The sequence below is a fragment of the Camelus bactrianus genome, chromosome 15, assembly GCF_048773025.1.
Source record: "Camelus bactrianus isolate YW-2024 breed Bactrian camel chromosome 15, ASM4877302v1, whole genome shotgun sequence".
Lineage (NCBI taxonomy): Eukaryota > Metazoa > Chordata > Mammalia > Artiodactyla > Camelidae > Camelus > Camelus bactrianus.
In genome coordinates, this window is record NC_133553.1 from 5,048,850 (window position 1) to 5,064,636 (window position 15,787).

The window sequence follows — 15,787 nt, forward strand, 5'->3', positions numbered from 1 at the left end:
TGGAGCTTGTACCTCCCCATATATATGTATGGAATGGAGTTTGCAACTGAAAAGAAACTTTGTGTTCCCAACAAGCTAGGTGAAGGACGGCTTTCACACACACTTATCTCTCAGAACTGAGCAAGTGGAGAGACGTTCGTTCATCTAGCACCAAGGGAACGGGTTGCAGGAGACACTTTTTCTCTGCTTTCTCAGTCTATTTCCTAGTGCCGGTTTCAAGTTCCTGCAGTTTTCACTGTAAAACCGAGTTGGAGCTTGTACCTCCCCATATATATGTATGGAATGGAGTTTGCAACTGAAAAGAAACTTTGTGTTCCCATCAAGCTAGGTGAAGGACGGCTTTCACACACACTTATCTCTCAGAACTGAGCAAGTGGAGAGACGTTCGTTCATCTAGCACCAAGGGAACGGGTTGCAGGAGACACTTTTTCTCTGCTTTCTCAGTCTATTTCCTAGTGCCGGTTTCAAGTTCCTGCAGTTTTCACTGTAAAACCGAGTTGGAGCTTGTACCTCCCCATATATATGTATGGAATGGAGTTTGCAACTGAAAAGAAACTTTGTGTTCCCAACAAGCTAGCTGAAGGACGGCTTTCACACACACTTATCTCTCAGAACTTAGCAAGTGGAGAGACGTTCGTTCATCTAGCACCAAGGGAACGGGTTGCAGGAGACACTTTTTCTCTGCTTTCTCAGTCTGTTTCCTAGTGCCGGTTTGAAGTTCCTGCAGTTTTCACTGTAAAACCGAGTTGGAGCTTGTACCTCCCATATATATGTATGGAATGGAGTTTGCAACTGAAAAGAAACTTTGTGTTCCCAACCAGCTAGCTGAAGGACGGCTTTCAAACACACTTATCTCTCAGAACTGAGCAAGTGGAGAGACGTTCGTTCATCTAGCACCAAGGGAACGGGTTGCAGGAGACACTTTTTCTCTGCTTTCTCAGTCTGTTTCCTAGTGCCGGTTTGAAGTTCCTGCAGTTTTCACTGTAAAACCGAGTTGGAGCTTGTACCTCCCCATATATATTTATGGAATGGAGTTTGCAACTGAAAAGAATCTTTGTGTTCCCAACAAGCTAGCTGAAGGACGGCTTTCACACACACTTATCTCTCAGAACTGAGCAAGTGGAGAGACGTTCGTTCATCTAGCACCAAGGGAACGGGTTGCAGGAGACACTTTTTCTCTGCTTTCTCAGTCTGTTTCCTAGTGCCGGTTTGAAGTTCCTGCAGTTTTCACTGTAAAACCGAGTTGGAGCTTGTACCTCCCATATATATGTATGGAATGGAGTTTGCAACTGAAAAGAAACTTGGTGTTCCCAACCAGCTAGCTGAAGGACGGCTTTCAAACACACTTATCTCTCAGAACTGAGCAAGTGGAGAGACGTTCGTTCATCTAGCACCAAGGGAACGGGTTGCAGGAGACACTTTTTCTCTGCTTTCTCAGTCTGTTTCCTAGTGCCGGTTTCAAGTTCCTGCAGTTTTCACTGTAAAACCGAGTTGGAGCTTGTACCTCCCCATATATATGTATGGAATGGAGTTTGCAACTGAAAAGAAACTTTGTGTTCCCAACCAGCTAGCTGAAGGACGGCTTTCAAACACACTTATCTCTCAGAACTGAGCAAGTGGAGAGACGTTCGTTCATCTAGCACCAAGGGAACGGGTTGCAGGGGACACTTTTTCTCTGCTTTCTCAGTCTGTTTCCTAGTGCCGGTTTGAAGTTCCTGCAGTTTTCACTGTAAAACCGAGTTGGAGCTTGTACCTCCCCATATATATGTATGGAATGGAGTTTGCAACTGAAAAGAAACTTTGTGTTCCCAACAAGCTAGCTGAAGGACGGCTTTCACACACACTTATCTCTCAGAACTGAGCAAGTGGAGAGACGTTCGTTCATCTAGCACCAAGGGAACGGGTTGCAGGAGACACTTTTTCTCTGCTTTCTCAGTCTATTTCCTAGTGCCGGTTTGAAGTTCCTGCAGTTTTCACTGTAAAACCGAGTTGGAGCTTGTACCTCCCATATATATGTATGGAATGGAGTTTGCAACTGAAAAGAAACTTTGTGTTCCCAACAAGCTAGCTGAAGGACGGCTTTCACACACACTTATCTCTCAGAACTGAGCAAGTGGAGAGACGTTCGTTCATCTAGCACCAAGGGAACGGGTTGCAGGAGACACTTTTTCTCTGCTTTCTCAGTCTGTTTCCTAATGCCGGTTTGAAGTTCTTGCAGTTTTCACTGTAAAACCGAGTTGGAGCTTGTACCTCCCCATATATATGTATGGAATGGAGTTTGCGACTGAAAAGAAACTTGGTGTTCCCAACAAGCTAGCTGAAGGACGGCTTTCACACACACTTATCTCTCAGAACTGAGCAAGTGGAGAGACTTTCGTTCATCTAGCACCAAGGTAACGGGTTGCAGGAGACACTTTTTCCCTGCTTTCTCAGTCTATTTCCTAGTGCCGGTTTCAAGTTCCTGCAGTTTTCACTGTAAAACCGAGTTGGAGCTTGTACCTCCCCATATATATGTATGGAATGGAGTTTGCCACTGAAAAGAAACTTTGTGTTCCCAACAAGCTAGCTGAAGGACGGCTTTCACACACACTTATCTCTCAGAACTGAGCAAGTGGAGAGACGTTCGTTCATCTAGCACCAAGGGAACGGGTTGCAGGGGACACTTTTTCTCTGCTTTCTCAGTCTGTTTCCTAGTGCCGGTTTGAAGTTCCTGCAGTTTTCACTGTAAAACCGAGTTGGAGCTTGTACCTCCCCATATATATGTATGGAATGGAGTTTGCAACTGAAAAGAAACTTTGTGTTCCCAACAAGCTAGGTGAAGGACGGCTTTCACACACACTTATCTCTCAGAACTGAGCAAGTGGAGAGACGTTCGTTCATCTAGCACCAAGGGAACGGGTTGCAGGAGACACTTTTTCTCTGCTTTCTCAGTCTATTTCCTAGTGCCGGTTTCAAATTCCTGCAGTTTTCACTGTAAAACCGAGTTGGAGCTTGTACCTCCCCATATATATGTATGGAATGGAGTTTGCAACTGAAAAGAAACTTTGTGTTCCCAACAAGCTAGCTGAAGGACCGCTTTCACACACACTTATCTCTCAGAACTTAGCAAGTGGAGAGACGTTCGTTCATCTAGCACCAAGGGAACGGGTTGCAGGAGACACTTTTTCTCTGCTTTCTCAGTCTGTTTCCTAGTGCCGGTTTGAAGTTCCTGCAGTTTTCACTGTAAAACCGAGTTGGAGCTTGTACCTCCCTTATATATGTATGGAATGGAGTTTGCAACTGAAAAGAAACTTTGTGTTCCCAACCAGCTAGCTGAAGGACGGCTTTCAAACACACTTATCTCTCAGAACTGAGCAAGTGGAGAGACGTTCGTTCATCTAGCACCAAGGGAACGGGTTGCAGGAGACACTTTTTCTCTGCTTTCTCAGTCTGTTTCCTAGTGCCGGTTTGAAGTTCCTGCAGTTTTCACTGTAAACCCGAGTTGGAGCTTGTACCTCCCCATATATATGTATGGAATGGAGTTTGCAACTGAAAAGAAACTTTGTGTTCCCAACAAGCTAGCTGAAGGACGGCTTTCACACACAATTATCTCTCAGAACTGAGCAAGTGGAGAGACGTTCGTTCATCTATCACCAAGGGAACGGGTTGCATGAGACACTTTTTCTCTGCTTTCTCAGTCTGTTTCCTAGTGCCGGTTTGAAGTTCCTGCAGTTTTCACTGTAAAACCGAGTTGGAGCTTGTACCTCCCCATATATATGTATGGAATGGAGTTTGCAACTGAAAAGAAACTTTGTGTTCCCAACAAGCTAGCTGAAGGACGGCTTTCACACACACTTATCTCTCAGAACTGAGCAAGTGGAGAGACGTTCGTTCATCTATCACCAAGGGAACGGGTTGCATGAGACACTTTTTCTCTGCTTTCTCAGTCTATTTCCTAGTGCCGGTTTGAAGTTCCTGCAGTTTTCACTGTAAAACCGAGTTGGAGCTTGTACCTCCCCATATATATGTATGGAATGGAGTTTGCAACTGAAAAGAAACTTTGTGTTCCCAACAAGCTAGCTGAAGGACGGCTTTCACACACACATATCTCTCAGAACTTAGCAAGTGGAGAGACGTTCGTTCATCTAGCACCAAGTGAACGGGTTGCAGGAGACACTTTTTCTCTGCTTTCTCAGTCTATTTCCTAGTGCCGGTTTGAAGTTCCTGCAGTTTTCACTGTAAAACCGAGTTGGAGCTTGTACCTCCCATATATATGTATGGAATGGAGTTTGCAACTGAAAAGAAACTTTGTGTTCCCAACAAGCTAGCTGAAGGACGGCTTTCACACACACTTATCTCTCAGAACTGAGCAAGTGGAGAGACGTTCGTTCATCTAGCACCAAGGGAACGGGTTGCAGGAGACACTTTTTCTCTGCTTTCTCAGTCTGTTTCCTAATGCCGGTTTGAAGTTCCTGCAGTTTTCACTGTAAAACCGAGTTGGAGCTTGTACCTCCCCATATATATGTATGGAATGGAGTTTGCGACTGAAAAGAAACTTGGTGTTCCCAACAAGCTAGCTGAAGGACGGCTTTCACACACACTTATCTCTCAGAACTGAGCAAGTGGAGAGACTTTCGTTCATCTAGCACCAAGGTAACGGGTTGCAGGAGACACTTTTTCCCTGCTTTCTCAGTCTATTTCCTAGTGCCGGTTTCAAGTTCCTGCAGTTTTCACTGTAAAACCGAGTTGGAGCTTGTACCTCCCCATATATATGTATGGAATGGAGTTTGCAACTGAAAAGAAACTTTGTGTTCCCAACAAGCTAGCTGAAGGACGGCTTTCACACACACTTATCTCTCAGAACTGAGCAAGTGGAGAGACTTTCGTTCATCTAGCACCAAGGTAACGGGTTGCAGGAGACACTTTTTCCCTGCTTTCTCCGTCTATTTCCTAGTGCCGGTTTCAAGTTCCTGCAGTTTTCACTGTAAAACCGAGTTGGAGCTTGTACCTCCCCATATATATGTATGGAATGGAGTTTGCAACTGAAAAGAAACTTTGTGTTCCCAACAAGCTAGCTGAAGGACGGCTTTCACACACACTTATCTCTCAGAACTGAGCAAGTGGAGAGACGTTCGTTCATCTAGCACCAAGGGAACGGGTTGCAGGGGACACTTTTTCTCTGCTTTCTCAGTCTGTTTCCTAGTGCCGGTTTGAAGTTCCTGCAGTTTTCACTGTAAAACCGAGTTGGAGCTTGTACCTCCCCATATATATGTATGGAATGGAGTTTGCAACTGAAAAGAAACTTTGTGTTCCCAACAAGCTAGGTGAAGGACGGCTTTCACACACACTTATCTCTCAGAACTGAGCAAGTGGAGAGACGTTCGTTCATCTAGCACCAAGGGAACGGGTTGCAGGAGACACTTTTTCTCTGCTTTCTCAGTCTATTTCCTAGTGCCGGTTTGAAGTTCCTGCAGTTTTCACTGTAAAACCGAGTTGGAGCTTGTACCTCCCCATATATATGTATGGAATGGAGTTTGCAACTGAAAAGAAACTTTGTGTTCCCAACAAGCTAGCTGAAGGACCGCTTTCACACACACTTATCTCTCAGAACTTAGCAAGTGGAGAGACGTTCGTTCATCTAGCACCAAGGGAACGGGTTGCAGGAGACACTTTTTCTCTGCTTTCTCAGTCTGTTTCCTAGTGCCGGTTTGAAGTTCCTGCAGTTTTCACTGTAAAACCGAGTTGGAGCTTGTACCTCCCATATATATGTATGGAATGGAGTTTGCAACTGAAAAGAAACTTTGTGTTCCCAACCAGCTAGCTGAAGGACGGCTTTCAAACACACTTATCTCTCAGAACTGAGCAAGTGGAGAGACGTTCGTTCATCTAGCACCAAGGGAACGGGTTGCAGGAGACACTTTTTCTCTGCTTTCTCAGTCTGTTTGCTAGTGCCGGTTTGAAGTTCCTGCAGTTTTCACTGTAAACCCGAGTTGGAGCTTGTACCTCCCCATATATATGTATGGAATGGAGTTTGCAACTGAAAAGAAACTTTGTGTTCCCAACAAGCTAGCTGAAGGACGGCTTTCACACACACTTATCTCTCAGAACTGAGCAAGTGGAGAGACGTTCGTTCATCTATCACCAAGGGAACGGGTTGCATGAGACACTTTTTCTCTGCTTTCTCAGTCTGTTTCCTAGTGCCGGTTTGAAGTTCCTGCAGTTTTCACTGTAAAACCGAGTTGGAGCTTGTACCTCCCCATATATATGTATGGAATGGAGTTTGCAACTGAAAAGAAACTTTGTGTTCCCAACAAGCTAGCTGAAGGACGGCTTTCACACACACTTATCTCTCAGAACTGAGCAAGTGGAGAGACGTTCGTTCATCTATCACCAAGGGAACGGGTTGCATGAGACACTTTTTCTCTGCTTTCTCAGTCTATTTCCTAGTGCCGGTTTGAAGTTCCTGCAGTTTTCACTGTAAAACCGAGTTGGAGCTTGTACCTCCCCATATATATGTATGGAATGGAGTTTGCAACTGAAAAGAAACTTTGTGTTCCCAACAAGCTAGCTGAAGGACGGCTTTCACACACACATATCTCTCAGAACTTAGCAAGTGGAGAGACGTTCGTTCATCTAGCACCAAGTGAACGGGTTGCAGGAGACACTTTTTCTCTGCTTTCTCAGTCTATTTCCTAGTGCCGGTTTGAAGTTCCTGCAGTTTTCACTGTAAAACCGAGTTGGAGCTTGTACCTCCCATATATATGTATGGAATGGAGTTTGCAACTGAAAAGAAACTTTGTGTTCCCAACAAGCTAGCTGAAGGACGGCTTTCACACACACTTATCTCTCAGAACTGAGCAAGTGGAGAGACGTTCGTTCATCTAGCACCAAGGGAACGGGTTGCAGGAGACACTTTTTCTCTGCTTTCTCAGTCTGTTTCCTAATGCCGGTTTGAAGTTCCTGCAGTTTTCACTGTAAAACCGAGTTGGAGCTTGTACCTCCCCATATATATGTATGGAATGGAGTTTGCGACTGAAAAGAAACTTGGTGTTCCCAACAAGCTAGCTGAAGGACGGCTTTCACACACACTTATCTCTCAGAACTGAGCAAGTGGAGAGACTTTCGTTCATCTAGCACCAAGGTAACGGGTTGCAGGAGACACTTTTTCCCTGCTTTCTCAGTCTATTTCCTAGTGCCGGTTTCAAGTTCCTGCAGTTTTCACTGTAAAACCGAGTTGGAGCTTGTACCTCCCCATATATATGTATGGAATGGAGTTTGCAACTGAAAAGAAACTTTGTGTTCCCAACAAGCTAGCTGAAGGACGGCTTTCACACACACTTATCTCTCAGAACTTAGCAAGTGGAGAGACGTTCGTTCATCTAGCACCAAGGGAACGGGTTGCAGGAGCCACTTTTTCTCTGCTTTCTCAGTCTGTTTCCTAGTGCCGGTTTGAAGTTCCTGCAGTTTTCACTGTAAAACCGAGTTGGAGCTTGTACCTCCCATATATATGTATGGAATGGAGTTTGCAACTGAAAAGAAACTTTGTGTTCCCAACCAGCTAGCTGAAGGACGGCTTTCACACACACTTATCTCTCAGAACTGAGCAAGTGGAGAGACGTTCGTTCATCTAGCACCAAGGGAACGGGTTGCAGGAGACACTTTTTCTCTGCTTTCTCAGTCTGTTTCCTAGTGCCGGTTTGAAGTTCCTGCAGTTTTCACTGTAAAACCGAGTTGGAGCTTGTACCTCCCCATATATATGTATGGAATGGAGTTTGCAACTGAAAAGAAACTTTGTGTTCCCAACAAGATAGCTGAAGGACGGCTTTCACACACACTTATCTCTCAGAACTGAGCAAGTGGAGAGACGTTCGTTCATCTAGCACCAAGGGAACGGGTTGCAGGAGACACTTTTTCTCTGCTTTCTCAGTCTGTTTCCTAGTGCCGGTTTGAAGTTCCTGCAGTTTTCACTGTAAAACCGAGTTGGAGCTTGTACCTCCCCATATATATGTATGGAATGGAGTTTGCAACTGAAAAGAAACTTTGTGTTCCCAACAAGCTAGGTGAAGGACGGCTTTCACACACACTTATCTCTCAGAACTTAGCAAGTGGAGAGACGTTCGTTCATCTATCACCAAGGGAACGGGTTGCAGGAGACACTTTTTCTCTGCTTTCTCAGTCTGTTTCCTAGTGCCGGTTTGAAGTTCCTGCAGTTTTCACTGTAAAACCGAGTTGGAGCTTGTACCTCCCATATATATGTATGGAATGGAGTTTGCAACTGAAAAGAAACTTTGTGTTCCCAACCAGCTAGCTGAAGGACGGCTTTCCAACACACTTATCTCTCAGAACTGAGCAAGTGGAGAGACGTTCGTTCATCTAGCACCAAGGGAACGGGTTGCAGGAGACACTTTTTCTCAGTTTTCTCAGTCTGTTTGCTAGTGCCGGTTTGAAGTTCCTGCAGTTTTCACTGTAAACCCGAGTTGGAGCTTGTACCTCCCCATATATATGTATGGAATGGAGTTTGCAACTGAAAAGAAACTTTGTGTTCCCAACCAGCTAGCTGAAGGACGGCTTTCACACACACTTATCTCTCAGAACTGAGCAAGTGGAGAGACGTTCGTTCATCTATCACCAAGGGAACGGGTTGCATGAGACACTTTTTCTCTGCTTTCTCAGTCTGTTTCCTAGTGCCGGTTTGAAGTTCCTGCAGTTTTCACTGTAAAACCGAGTTGGAGCTTGTACCTCCCCATATATATGTATGGAATGGAGTTTGCAACTGAAAAGAAACTTTGTGTTCCCAACAAGCTAGCTGAAGGACGGCTTTCACACACACTTATCTCTCAGAACTGAGCAAGTGGAGAGACGTTCGTTCATCTATCACCAAGGGAACGGGTTGCATGAGACACTTTTTCTCTGCTTTCTCAGTCTATTTCCTAGTGCCGGTTTGAAGTTCCTGCAGTTTTCACTGTAAAACCGAGTTGGAGCTTGTACCTCCCCATATATATGTATGGAATGGAGTTTGCAACTGAAAAGAAACTTTGTGTTCCCAACAAGCTAGCTGAAGGACGGCTTTCACACACACATATCTCTCAGAACTTAGCAAGTGGAGAGACGTTCGTTCATCTAGCACCAAGTGAACGGGTTGCAGGAGACACTTTTTCTCTGCTTTCTCTGTCTATTTCCTAGTGCCGGTTTGAAGTTCCTGCAGTTTTCACTGTAAAACCGAGTTGGAGCTTGTACCTCCCATATATATGTATGGAATGGAGTTTGCAACTGAAAAGAAACTTTGTGTTCCCAACAAGCTAGCTGAAGGACGGCTTTCACACACACTTATCTCTCAGAACTGAGCAAGTGGAGAGACGTTCGTTCATCTAGCACCAAGGTAACGGGTTGCAGGAGACACTTTTTCCCTGCTTTCTCAGTCTATTTCCTAGTGCCGGTTTCAAGTTCCTGCAGTTTTCACTGTAAAACCGAGTTGGAGCTTGTACCTCCCCATATATATGTATGGAATGGAGTTTGCAACTGAAAAGAAACTTTGTGTTCCCAACAAGCTAGCTGAAGGACGGCTTTCACACACACTTATCTCTCAGAACTTAGCAAGTGGAGAGACGTTCGTTCATCTAGCACCAAGGGAACGGGTTGCAGGAGCCACTTTTTCTCTGCTTTCTCAGTCTGTTTCCTAGTGCCGGTTTGAAGTTCCTGCAGTTTTCACTGTAAAACCGAGTTGGAGCTTGTACCTCCCATATATATGTATGGAATGGAGTTTGCAACTGAAAAGAAACTTTGTGTTCCCAACCAGCTATCTGAAGGACGGCTTTCACACACACTTATCTCTCAGAACTGAGCAAGTGGAGAGACGTTCGTTCATCTATCACCAAGGGAACGGGTTGCAGGAGACACTTTTTCTCTGCTTTCTCAGTCTTTTTCCTAGTGCCGGTTTGAAGTTCCTGCAGTTTTCACTGTAAAACCGAGTTGGAGCTTGTACCTCCCCATATATATGTATGGAATGGAGTTTGCAACTGAAAAGAAACTTTGTGTTCCCAACAAGCTAGCTGAAGGACGGCTTTCACACACACTTATCTCTCAGAACTGAGCAAGTGGAGAGACGTTCGTTCATCTAGCACCAAGGGAACGGATTGCAGGAGACACTTTTTCTCTGCTTTCTCAGTGTGTTTGCTAGTGCCGGTTTGAAGTTCCTGCAGTTTTCACTGTAAACGCGAGTTGGAGCTTGTACCTCCCCATATATATGTATGGTATGGAGTTTGCAACTGAAAAGAAACTTTGTGTTCCCAACAAGCTAGCTGAAGGACGGCTTTCACACACACTTATCTCTCAGAACTGAGCAAGTGGAAAGACGTTCGTTCATCTATCACCAAGGGAACGGGTCGCATGAGACACTTTTTCTCTGCTTTCTCAGTCTGTTTCCTAGTGCCGGTTTGAAGTTCCTGCAGTTTTCACTGTAAAACCGAGTTGGAGCTTTTACCTCCCCATATATATGTATGGAACGGAGTTTGCAACTGAAAAGAAACTTTGTGTTCCCAACAAGCTAGGTGAAGAATGGCTTTCACACACACTTATCTCTCAGAACTGAGCAAGTGGAGAGACGTTCGTTCATCTATCACCAAGGGAACGGGTTGCAGGAGACACTTTTCCTCTGCTTTCTCAGTCTTTTTCCTAGTGCCGTTTTGAAGTTCCTGCAGCTTTCACTGTAAAACCGAGATGGAGCTTGTACCTCCCCATATATATGTATGGAATGGAGTTTGTAACTGAAAAGAAACTTTGTGTTCCCAACAAGCTAGCTGAAGGACGGCTTTCACACACACTTATCTCTCAGAACTGAGCAAGTGGAGAGACGTTCGTTCATCTAGCACCAAGGGAACGGGTTGCAGGAGACACTTTTTCTCTGCTTTCTCAGTCTGTTTCCTAGTGCCGGTTTGAAGTTCCTGCAGTTTTCACTGTAAAACCGAGTTGGAGCTTGTACCTCCCCATATATATGTATGGAATGGAGTTTGCAACTGAAAAGAAACTTTGTGTTCCCAACAAGCTAGCTGAAGGACGGCTTTCACACACACTTATCTCTCAGAACTGAGCAAGTGGAGAGACGTTCGTTCATCTAGCACCAAGGGAACGGTTTGCAGGAGACACTTTTTCTCTGCTTTCTCAGTCTGTTTCCTAGTGCCGGTTTCAAGTTCCTGCAGTTTTCACTGTAAAACCGAGTTGGAGCTTGTTTCTCCCCATATATATGTATGGAATGGAGTTTGCAACTGAAAAGAAACTTTGTGTTCCCAACAAGCTAGCTGAAGGACGGCTTTCACACACACTTATCTCTCAGAACTTAGCAAGTGGAGAGACGTTCGTTCATCTAGCACCAAGTGAACGGGTTGCAGGAGACACTTTTTCTCTGCTTTCTCAGTCTATTTCCTAGTGCCGGTTTGAAGTTCCTGCAGTTTTCACTGTAAAACCGAGTTGGAGCTTGTACCTCCCATATATATGTATGGAATGGAGTTTGCAACTGAAAAGAAACTTTGTGTTCCCAACATGCTAGCTGAAGGACGGCTTTCACACACACTTATCTCTCAGAACTGAGCAAGTGGAGAGACGTTCGTTCATCTAGCACCAAGGGAACGGGTTGCAGGAGACACTTTTTCTCTGCTTTCTCAGTCTGTTTGCTAGTGCCGGTTTGAAGTTCCTGCACTTTTCACTGTAAAACCGAGTTGGAGCTTGTACCTCCCCATATATATGTATGGAATGGAGTTTGCAACTGAAAAGAAACTTTGTGTTCCCAACAAGCTAGCTGAAGGACGGCTTTCACACACACTTATCTCTCAGAACTGAGCAAGTGGAGAGACGTTCGTTCATCTAGCACCAAGGGAACGGGTTGCAGGAGACACTTTTTCTCTGCTTTCTCAGTCTATTTCCTAGTGCCGGTTTGAAGTTCCTGCAGTTTTCACTGTAAAACCGAGTTGGAGCTTGTACCTCCCATATATATGTATGGAATGGAGTTTGCAACTGAAAAGAAACTTTGTGTTCCCAACATGCTAGCTGAAGGACGGCTTTCACACACACTTATCTCTCAGAACTGAGCAAGTGGAGAGACGTTCGTTCATCTAGCACCAAGGGAACGGGTTGCAGGAGACACTTTTTCTCTGCTTTCTCAGTCTGTTTGCTAGTGCCGGTTTGAAGTTCCTGCAGTTTTCACTGTAAAACCGAGTTGGAGCTTGTACCTCCCCATATATATGTATGGAATGGAGTTTGCAACTGAAAAGAAACTTTGTGTTCCCAACAAGCTAGCTGAAGGACGGCTTTCACACACACTTATCTCTCAGAACTGAGCAAGTGGAGAGACGTTCGTTCATCTATCACCAAGGGAACGGGTTGCAGGAGACACTTTTTCTCTGCTTTCTCAGTCTGTTTGCTAGTGCCGGTTTGAAGTTCCTGCAGTTTTCACTGTAAAACCGAGTTGGAGCTTGTACCTCCCCATATATATGTATGGAATGGAGTTTGCAACTGAAAAGAAACTTTGTGTTCCCAACAAGCTAGCTGAAGGACGGCTTTCACACACACTTATCTCTCAGAACTGAGCAAGTGGAGAGACGTTCGTTCATCTAGCACCAAGGGAACGGGTTGCAGGAGACACTTTTTCTCTGCTTTCTCAGTCTGTTTCCCAGTGCCGGTTTGAAGTTCCTGCAGTTTTCACTGTAAAACCGAGTTGGAGCTTGTACCTCCCATATATATGTATGGAATGGAGTTTGCAACTGAAAAGAAACTTTGTGTTCCCAACAAGCTAGCTGAAGGACGGCTTTCACACACACTTATCTCTCAGAACTGAGCAAGTGGAGAGACGTTCGTTCATCTAGCACCAAGGGAACGAGTTGCAGGAGACACTTTTTCTCTGCATTCTCAGTCTATTTCCTAGTGCCGGTTTGAAGTTCCTGCAGTTTTCACTGTAAACCCGAGTTGGAGCTTGTACCTCCCCATATATATGTATGGAATGGAGTTTGCAACTGAAAAGAAACTTTGTGTTCCCAACAAGCTAGCTGAAGGACGGCTTTCACACACACTTATCTCTCAGAACTGAGCAAGTGGAGAGACGTTCGTTCATCTAGCACCAAGGGAACCGGTTGCAGGAGACACTTTTTCTCTGCTTTCTCAGTCTGTTTCCTAGTGCCGGTTTGAAGTTCCTGCAATTTTCACTGTAAAACCGAGTTGGAGCTTGTACCTCCCCATATATATGTATGGAATGAAGTTTGCAACTGAAAAGAAACTTTGTGTTCCCAACAAGCTAGCTGAAGGACGGCTTTCACACACACTTATCTCTCAGAACTGAGCAAGTGGAGAGACGTTCGTTCATCTAGCACCAAGGGAAAGGGTTGCAGGAGACACTTTTTCTCTGCTTTCTCAATCTGTTTCCTAGTGCCGGTTTGAAGTTCCTGCAGTTTTCACTGTAAAACAGAGTTGGAGCTTGTACCTCCCCATATATATGTATGGAATGGAGTTTGCAACTGAAAAGAAACTTTGTGTTCCCAACAAGCTACCTGAAGGACGGCTTTCACACACACTTATCTCTCAGAACTGAGCAAGTGGAGAGACGTTCGTTCATCTAGCACCAAGGGAACGGGTTGCAGGAGACACTTTTTCTCAGCTTTCTCAGTCTGTTTCCTAGTGCCGGTTTGAAGTTCCTGCAGTTTTCACTGTAAAACCGAGTTGGAGCTTGTACCTCCCCATATATATGTATGGAATGGAGTTTGCAACTGAAAAGAAACTTTGTGTTCCCAACAAGCTAGCTGAAGGACGGCTTTCACACACACTTATCTCTCAGAACTGAGCAAGTGGAGAGACGTTCGTTCATCTAGCACCAAGGGAACGGGTTGCAGGAGACACTTTTTCTCTGCTTTCTCAGTCTGTTTCCTAGTGCCGGTTTGAAGTTCCTGCAGTTTTCACTGTAAAACCGAGTTGGAGCTTGTACCTCCCATATATATGTATGGAATGGAGTTTGCAACTGAAAAGAAACTTTGTGTTCCCAACCAGCTAGCTGAAGGACGGCTTTCAAACACACTTATCTCTCAGAACTGAGCAAGTGGAGAGACGTTCGTTCATCTAGCACCAAGGGAACGGGTTGCAGGAGACACTTTTTCTCTGCTTTCTCAGTCTGTTTCCTAGTGCCGGTTTGAAGTTCCTGCAGTTTTCACTGTAAAACCGAGTTGGAGCTTGTACCTCCCCATATATATATATGGAATGGAGTTTGCAACTGAAAAGAAACTTTGTGTTCCCAACAAGCTAGCTGAAGGACGGCTTTCACACACACTTATCTCTCAGAACTGAGCAAGTGGAGAGACGTTCGTTCATCTAGCACCAAGGGAACGGGTTGCAGGAGACACTTTTTCTCTGCTTTCTCAGTCTGTTTCCTAGTGCCGGTTTGAAGTTCCTGCAGTTTTCACTGTAAAACCGAGTTGGAGCTTGTACCTCCCATATATATGTATGGAATGGAGTTTGCAACTGAAAAGAAACTTTGTGTTCCCAACCAGCTAGCTGAAGGACGGCTTTCAAACACACTTATCTCTCAGAACTGAGCAAGTGGAGAGACGTTCGTTCATCTAGCACCAAGGGAACGGGTTGCAGGAGACACTTTTTCTCTGCTTTCTCAGTCTGTTTCCTAGTGCCGGTTTGAAGTTCCTGCAGTTTTCACTGTAAAACCGAGTTGGAGCTTGTACCTCCCCATATATATGTATGGAATGGAGTTTGCAACTGAAAAGAAACTTTGTGTTCCCAACAAGCTAGCTGAAGGACGGCTTTCACACACACTTATCTCTCAGAACTGAGCAAGTGGAGAGACGTTCGTTCATCTAGCACCAAGGGAACGGGTTGCAGGAGACACTTTTTCTCTGCTTTCTCAGTCTGTTTCCTAGTGCCGGTTTGAAGTTCCTGCAGTTTTCACTGTAAAACCGAGTTGGAGCTTGTACCTCCCCATATATATGTATGGAATGGAGTTTGCAACTGAAAAGAAACTTTGTGTTCCCAACAAGCTAGGTGAAGGACGGCTTTCACACACACTTATCTCTCAGAACTGAGCAAGTGGAGAGACGTTCGTTCATCTAGCACCAAGGGAACGGGTTGCAGGAGACACTTTTTCTCTGCTTTCTCAGTCTGTTTCCTAGTGCCGGTTTGAAGTTCCTGCAGTTTTCACTGTAAAACCGAGTTGGAGCTTGTACCTCCCATATATATGTATGGAATGGAGTTTGCAACTGAAAAGAAACTTTGTGTTCCCAACCAGCTAGCTGAAGGACGGCTTTCAAACACACTTATATCTCAGAACTGAGCAAGTGGAGAGACGTTCGTTCATCTAGCACCAAGGGAACGGGTTGCAGGAGACACTTTTTCTCAGCTTTCTCAGTCTGTTTCCTAGTGCCGGTTTGAAGTTCCTGCAGTTTTCACTGTAAAACCGAGTTGGAGCTTGTACCTCCCCATATATATGTATGGAATGGAGTTTGCAACTGAAAAGAAACTTTGTGTTCCCAACAAGCTAGCTGAAGGACGGCTTTCACACACACTTATCTCTCAGAACTGAGCAATTGGAGAGACGTTCGTTCATCTAGCACCAAGGGAACGGGTTGCAGGAGACACTTTTTCTCTGCTTTCTAAGTCTGTTTCCTAGTGCCGGTTTGAAGTTCCTGCAGTTTTCACTGTAAAACCGAGTTGGAGCTTGTACCTCCCATATATATGTATGGAATGGAGTTTGCAACTGAAAAGAAACTTTGTGTTCCCAACCAGCTAGCTGAAGGACGGCTTTCAAACACACTTATCTCTCAGAACT